This window comes from Musca autumnalis, unplaced genomic scaffold, assembly GCF_047663935.1.
Source record: "Musca autumnalis isolate F117 unplaced genomic scaffold, ASM4766393v1 scaffold_3, whole genome shotgun sequence".
NCBI lineage: Eukaryota > Metazoa > Arthropoda > Insecta > Diptera > Muscidae > Musca > Musca autumnalis.
This window is the reverse complement of record NW_027411866.1, coordinates 47032336-47039649: the sequence shown is the minus strand read 5'-3', so window position 1 is coordinate 47039649 and position 7314 is coordinate 47032336. Positions and strand designations below refer to the sequence as shown.

The 7314-nt window shown below is 33.5% G+C and overlaps 1 long non-coding RNA gene across 1 annotated transcript in view; it reads left to right on the top strand.

The window, feature by feature from the left end:
- The first annotated feature begins 849 nt into the window (after positions 1-849).
- Positions 850-7314, top strand: part of LOC141397842 (uncharacterized) — a 71113-nt gene continuing 64648 nt past the window's right edge. The window contains exon 1 of the long non-coding RNA XR_012411527.1: positions 850-1563. This is a non-coding gene — a long non-coding RNA (uncharacterized lncRNA). The remainder of the gene's footprint in view (positions 1564-7314) is intronic.

Genomic DNA, 7314 nt, shown 5'->3' with positions numbered 1-7314 from the left:
TTAGGTTTCAGGATGAAATTTGTCGGTCCATTCTTTCAAATATTTTCTACCCAAAAGTTCAACCCAATTTAAGGTCCAATGCCGTTCGTGTAGAAATTTTAACAGCGCGTAGTCCTCGTGATAATGTCTACAACAGTATAAGGAAAGCCTTAGAGATATGGATACCAATATTAACGGCCACTTCTATATACACTTTCCTCACGAAAGGGTTGTTATGTGCTGACATGTGTCTTTGTGGTTTCTATTACAACGCTATAATTATAGTATCCATACTTATGTGGTATGCACACCGCCTTGATCGCTGAATGTCCGGGTTCGATTTTCCAGGTCAGGCAACATCAAACTTTCAACGGTGGCAAAATATCCCTCAGTATATTGTTGGTGACATTTCATGAGTATTTTAGCCATGCGAAACTTGATAATGACCCGAAATATCCAATATACCCTGCCCAAGTTCTTATAATGTTTCTTTTCTACTTGTTCTTCTTGCATATCATGTTCTCTCACTACAAACTACGAAAAACTTCATACTTTCTTCATTACTTGTTGATTATTTTTCCATGTAAATAACGGCCAAACAGCCAACCAAACTAGTTGTTTTGGATCAGATTTTCCTGGCTTGGCAACTCTATGCCAGTTGCCTTTATGACGTTAGCATTTCATTCATGCTACTCATACGCCTGCGTGATATAAGGCAAATGTAAAATGTGCTGTGATTTTCTCAAAACTCTCTCCCATAGGTTTGTTTGTAACAGTTAAACCACGGTTTCTTTTACAGACTCTTGTATTGCTCTCCCATTGTGTTGTATGAATTTGTATGGGTGTTTTTCTGTATTCTGCAAATATTTTGGTTTTGCAAGGTATTTCGCCAAGGCAAACAGCCTATATAGAGTTTTTCATAGGTTGTTTTCACTTTAGTTGGTGCTTAAAACTCGCTCTGTTTAAAACTTTCGATATAACAAAAACCAAATAAATAACAAGGAAAAAATAGAAATGAATTTCTTGTTGAAAGAAAAATAACACTAAACTGGAAAACACGTAAACTAAGGACATAGATATTCTGAAAAGTGAAAAGACAAAATACATTAGTAATAAATTGTTCATTTAAAAACCTATTTCTGACTTTATTAAAGTTCATTAAAACATCAGAAAAAAGTTGTTTGTTTGGAAATTTGCAGTTGTTTGCAAAAAGCAACAACTGGAGAAAGTGAAAAGCAGTTAAATTGTGTGGCCTAAATCCCTACAAAAAATACATGAGAATGTATATATACATCACAGTGTATAAAAGTGTATATAAAATTGTGTGTCTGTAAGTTGTGTTTTTATTTTACCTTTAAACAGCCTTTAAAGAAAAAGGAAAAATAAGAAAAAAAGACAGACAACAACTACAACTACCAAGAACATCAACAGAAGTGAAATAAAAGGGAGACAACAAAGGAGACGGTGTCGGTGATAAAAACAACAACGTTGTGTTTTCTTTTCTTCTCACCATCAATGCCGTTTTTGTTTGATGAGTGGAGATATAGCGTCGGCAACACTAATAAAAACGACAACCAACCTGAGGTAATAAAAAATTAAAAACATAGCCATAAATCCAACGCCATGTGTTCCACAAATAACAGAAGTTGACCAATTCCATCAAACAGAAATCCTCTGAAACTTAATATAATAAAACAAAGTAATTAATGGATTTTTTTTTTATGGAGAATGTTTTCGGGATAAATTCCTTTCCAATATTTTATGACCGAATACTCATATAAGGAAGTGAGTTCCACTTCTGAATTTTTTATTGACTGTCAGTATAACAAATAACCATAATTAAGATGATTAGTTCGTTTAAATCAAAATCAAAGTTTTAATAACGAAGTAACGTTGTTCATAAACCAAAATGGTCGCAGAGTTTATCAGAGGAATGCGTAAGTAGCTGATTTTGACACTCATGAGGCACATGCTAAAAAATAAAATATGTACGAATGTGGCTAGCCACTCAAAGAATAAGTTAATTAAAAATGGATATTTTTTGACAAACGGGTATGCTTTGCCAAGTAGTTTTGAATACGCAATAACATTTTCTGTATTACTTTGTTGGTAATCGCACATCAAGTGTTGTTTTCAACCCTTGTAATTCAACCGATTGTCTCATGCTCTCCGAGAGAGTGAGAGCAAAGATCATTTTCTAACACTGGTGTTCAAACAGTAGAAGAATATGCAAAAGCACACATAACATTCCAAGCAAATAAAGAGAAGCACACAAACGAAACAGCAACAGATAAAACAAGTAAGCAAAGACTATAGTCGGACGGGGCCGACCATGTGATACCCTATACCACTACTCCTGGAAATTAGCTTTCAGCAAATCAAAATTAATTTATGGAACAAATAAACTTATTGTAAGAAATAACTTTGTGGATTCTGCCACCTTATCATATCAAGCTTAAATAATAATATAATAATTGTTCCACAAACATCCCATAAGGGACAAAGTAGATTTCTCTCATATCAATGAGTACACCCCGATTCATATTTCCTGATATGGGGACCTACAGTTTATTGCCGAGTCCGAACGGCGTGCCCTAAGCCACCACTTGTAAAGAAGTTTTACATTACTGAAATACTCAGAAAATGTCGCCAACATTACTAAGTGGTATTTTCCCACCGTTTGAAGTTACCTGACCGGGGAATCGTAAAAATCGGTCCAGGTTTGGATATAGCTCCTATATATATCTTTCTCCGATTTTACTATAAAACGCTTAATTTTTGATGAATAGTCTTCAAATTTAACATGGGACGTTTCCCCAGGCCCCTTTCAGTTTTACCGATTTTGATTTGATTTCGCAAAAATCGGTGCAGATTTGGATATAGCCTTTATATATATCTTTCACCGATTTTGCTATAAATCGGTAAATTTTTGAAAAATAACTTTCAAATTTAACATAGGATGTTTTCTTATGCATGTGTCCTCATAAGTACTTTTGCAAACATTCATCAACCCAGGTCAACGGTAAAAATGAACAGGGGCCTGAGGAATCCCATGTTAAATTTGAAGGCTATTCATCAAAAATTGAGCAAATTATAGCAAAATCGGGGAAAGATATACATAGGGGCTATATCCAAATCTGAAACGCAAAAAAAAAAAAAAATATCTAAATGTGCGTATTTTAATTTTTGACGATTTTTTAATGTAGAAAGTCATTTTGACGATTTTTCATAAAAATAATCTGGCAGCCCTGGTGGTGGTGGAAAAAATACTGAGTGGAAGAAAATACATGTAGTAAAAAGCATAAGGCCCAAAAAAACGTGTGTGTGCTCAATTGACTTACGGGGCAAGTGTCTCATTGATGATCTCTGGGGTTTATAAATGAAACGATCAACCAATTCTATAGCACAACAACGACAGACAATAGCAAATTCATGGCATACTATATTAAAAACAAGTAAGAGATTATTTTATAATGGACAGACGGCCCGTTTTCACTACTGTAACATGTATCTTCAAAAAAATTAAATTTGCATTAAGAAAAAAAAATATCAAAATACCCTTAGAAATATACCAAATGGACCAATAAAAAACCAACAATTATTTTCAGATATTACATTACTTTTGACCAAAGGTAGAACAAAAACTTCAAGACCCCGTATACTTTGTAATTTGCATTAATATAAAAACAAAGAATTTTTCTATCATGATTCTTTACAAACAAACAAAAAAAAACTTGAGGAACCCACTTATATGTTAGACAATAGTTCTGTTATCTTAGCTCTATATTGGTGTAATTTGCATCAAAGGAGAGGTCAAGAGTTGTTTTTCATGTATGGTTCGTAATTTGCCGGAACATATCTCTCAAAAATTAGAATACGGACCAAAACGATGAAACAAACGATCAACCAATTCTATAGCACAACAGCGACAGACAATACCAAATTCATGGCATACTTTGTTAAACACAAAACCATAAACGACAATTTATATTCTGGTGAGTGAATAATGCGTCATAAACTCTTTTTCCACACATACCTACTTAGCACGGCGGGCCTTAACCAAATTTAAATGGAAGGTGCTTACACCTGGGAAGTTTTCGCGGATTCTGAAACTACAATGCACATAGATGAGAAATATCAAGAAACAAAAAAATCGCTGGAGGGATTTTCAAATAAATCGAGATTTAAGTTCACATTTTTAGGGGTTCTTTAGGTTTTCACGATTTTGCTTGGAAACCGAGGGTCCTATGTAAATGGGCCTGAAAACAATATTATAGCTGTGAAGATTCTCCACAAGATTGGCCTTTATGATATTTTCGTAGGTTTTACCGTTTTTGAGATATAGAAGTTCAAATTGAGACAATGTACTGACTGTTTCGTCTCCTTATAAAACAATATCATGCGCAGTGCGCCTTAACTAACTTTTGATGAAAACCGCTTACACATGGGAAGATTTCGCGGATTCTGAAACAGCAATGTTCATAGATAAGAAAAAATTAAAAAATCAGAAAAAATCGGCGAAGGGATTTTTAAATAATTCGCGATCAAAATTCACATTTTTAGGGGTTCTTTAGGTTTTCACGATTTTCCTTGGAAACAGCAAGTCATATCGAAATGAGTCTAAAGAAAATGTTATAGCTGTGAAAATTCTCTACAAGACTGACCTTTAGGTTTTTTTTCGTAGGTTTTACCATTTGTGATATATAGAGGTTCAATTCAAATTTTTAGGTTTTTATCTTAGGTCTTCAAGATTTTGCTTGGAAACCGCAAGTCATATCAAAATGGGAATAAAGAAAATGTTGAAGCTGTGAAAATGATTTATGATGATTTATTTTTTCCTATAATGTACCATTTTCAAGATATATAAGTTTAATTTAGGAAATTGCAGTAATGGCATTGTTTTATAAGGAGGCGATACAGTCCGTGTATTGTCTCAATTTGAACTTCTATATCTCAAAAACCGTAAAACTTACGAAAATATCATAAAGGTCAATCTTGTGGAGATTAAATCGCGATTTATTTGAAAATCCCTCCGGCGATTTTTTTGTTTCTTGATATTTCTCATCTATGAGCATTGTAGTTTTAGAATCTGCAAAAACTTCCCAGGTGTAAGCACCTTCCATTTAAAATTAGTTAAGGCGCACCGTGTTAGTCGAATAGAACAATACATCTCTATTTCTTAAAGCTGGACGTAGAATTGGGCTTTGCTTTAGAGCCAGACTGTATAACAAAAGTCCATTTGTTCCAAAACTTTAACTTTTTTCTTATTTTTATAACATTTTTTTTTTATTTTTTGATGATCGGAAATTATTCGCCAGTGAAAAAGGAAAGCCAAGGACTCGAACCCATATAGTCACCAAATTACGTTACCTGGTTTCACTGGTGGTAAAGCAGATCTTCGGACATATAGACCGGACTTTTCGTTTTTCAAATGCAAATGTGTTTTATACATTTACGCGGATATTTGGCCGCTGAAATGTATTTTCTTCACCACAATCGCTTTTTTGCGATGCGTTTGAAGTTATGAGTTTCGGCTTTGAACGCTAACACGCCGTGACAAAATTTTTTGATATGTTTTCAAGGACGTGGGTTCAAAAACGTCCGTTAGTGTGTCTGGCTGGTTGATACAACATCCCTCTAAGTTGTTTTGTATTTGAAGTATTTGCTCGGTCCAACGCGCGTGTCTTATTGAAGTAATGTTTTAGAACCCTAAAGGTAAGGTCACATTAGGCAAATATTTGCTCAAAAGTGACAAATACTTGTTTGCCACAATTTGACCAGCAAATATTTTTCAAAGGCAAACAAGAAAACAGCTGATTTTGGGAAAACAAAACTATTTGGAAGCAAACAAAAATTTAACCAAATTGCTTTTAATGTGAACACCGTTCAGCAAATATTTTCCTCCTTTTTTGACAAACATTTATTTGGTCTTACAATTTGTTTGTAAGAGCAAACAAGAGCAAACATCTGCTGAAACACATTGTTGTCACATATTAAAAAGGGGCATATGACCAAAATGACGAAATTTCTTGTAAATATATAATACGAAGTCAATAATTAGTGAATAAAGAAATAAATAAATGGGAGGTGAGGGATTTAAAAAACCAAAAATGTTTTACAATCGATGAATCCGAGTTTCACCCATTCAGAATTCGCGAACTGCTAACATATTCTATATAGTATGATTGAAAATCTATATCCATAAGGTCGACCATAAAAATTAATTTACGTGGAAGCTGTGTTGGCATCAATGTAGAAAAATAGCTAAAAATGGGTTGAAGCCAACAAGTTTTTTATGCTCCCTTATGATTTCTGGCTTAACCTTACATTTTATAGACATATGCTCAAAGAAAGACTCAAAGAATACTTCATGGGCAATGTGATACTAGTGTATCATTTTTCGATATATCCACTGCATCCACCTAAAATTGATGCTGTCATTTTGAAGCCGGAATTTCGGGGTTTTTCAAAAAAAACTATTTTTTGAGTTTAAAATTTACAAGTGTTATTTAATTTCCTTTGTAACCCGCGTGAATTTAGATTTTTTTACGCGACGGATCTAATGAGACCTTCGGCGATCGAATCCATCGACTAAAACCGCGGATATAGATACCTTGAAAATACGAAAATCGGCAAAAATTTATTTTGACGAATCGGCGTATTAAACCGCGATTTTCTTTAACATTTCTTACATAAATGGAATCCTTTATACGCGATTTTACCAAAAATAGAATGTGGAGGCACATCCGCGGTTCGTGAAGAATCTGTTTGAAATAGGTGTATATAGACATATTTTTTATGGGTGCTACTGAAACCGGATGCGCATCAAAAATGGTGGGTTTTAGAAAAACGCAAAACCTCAGAAATTATTAGACGTATTGGCATACATTACAATAGTAATTGTGACGTAATTATTGGTAGTTGTTATAATTGTACTGCTACGCGGATTTAGTTTTGTTATTTATACATCCAATACTGTCTTGAAAACAACAACCGACGTTTTAATCCCGATTATCTGTCAACTTTAATAAATCAGTACAAAAAACTTCTTTCTTTTAAAAATATTACCGTGGCAAGCTGTAAATAGCTGCGGTAAAATGTCAATTTTTTCGAAAAATTTTGAAGAAGCCAAACAAAGTGCCGCATATTGAATTTGACACTGTTTTTCATTTGGTTATTATTGTTATACATGGATTTTTATTTATACGCCCAATATTATCTTCACAAACTTCACCAACTAATTTTACAAAAAGCGCGATTTTTTATAAAAAAATTTAATTTTCATAAGTCAATACAAAAAAATTTCGTTTTCTATGTTTAAAAACATTATCTTGA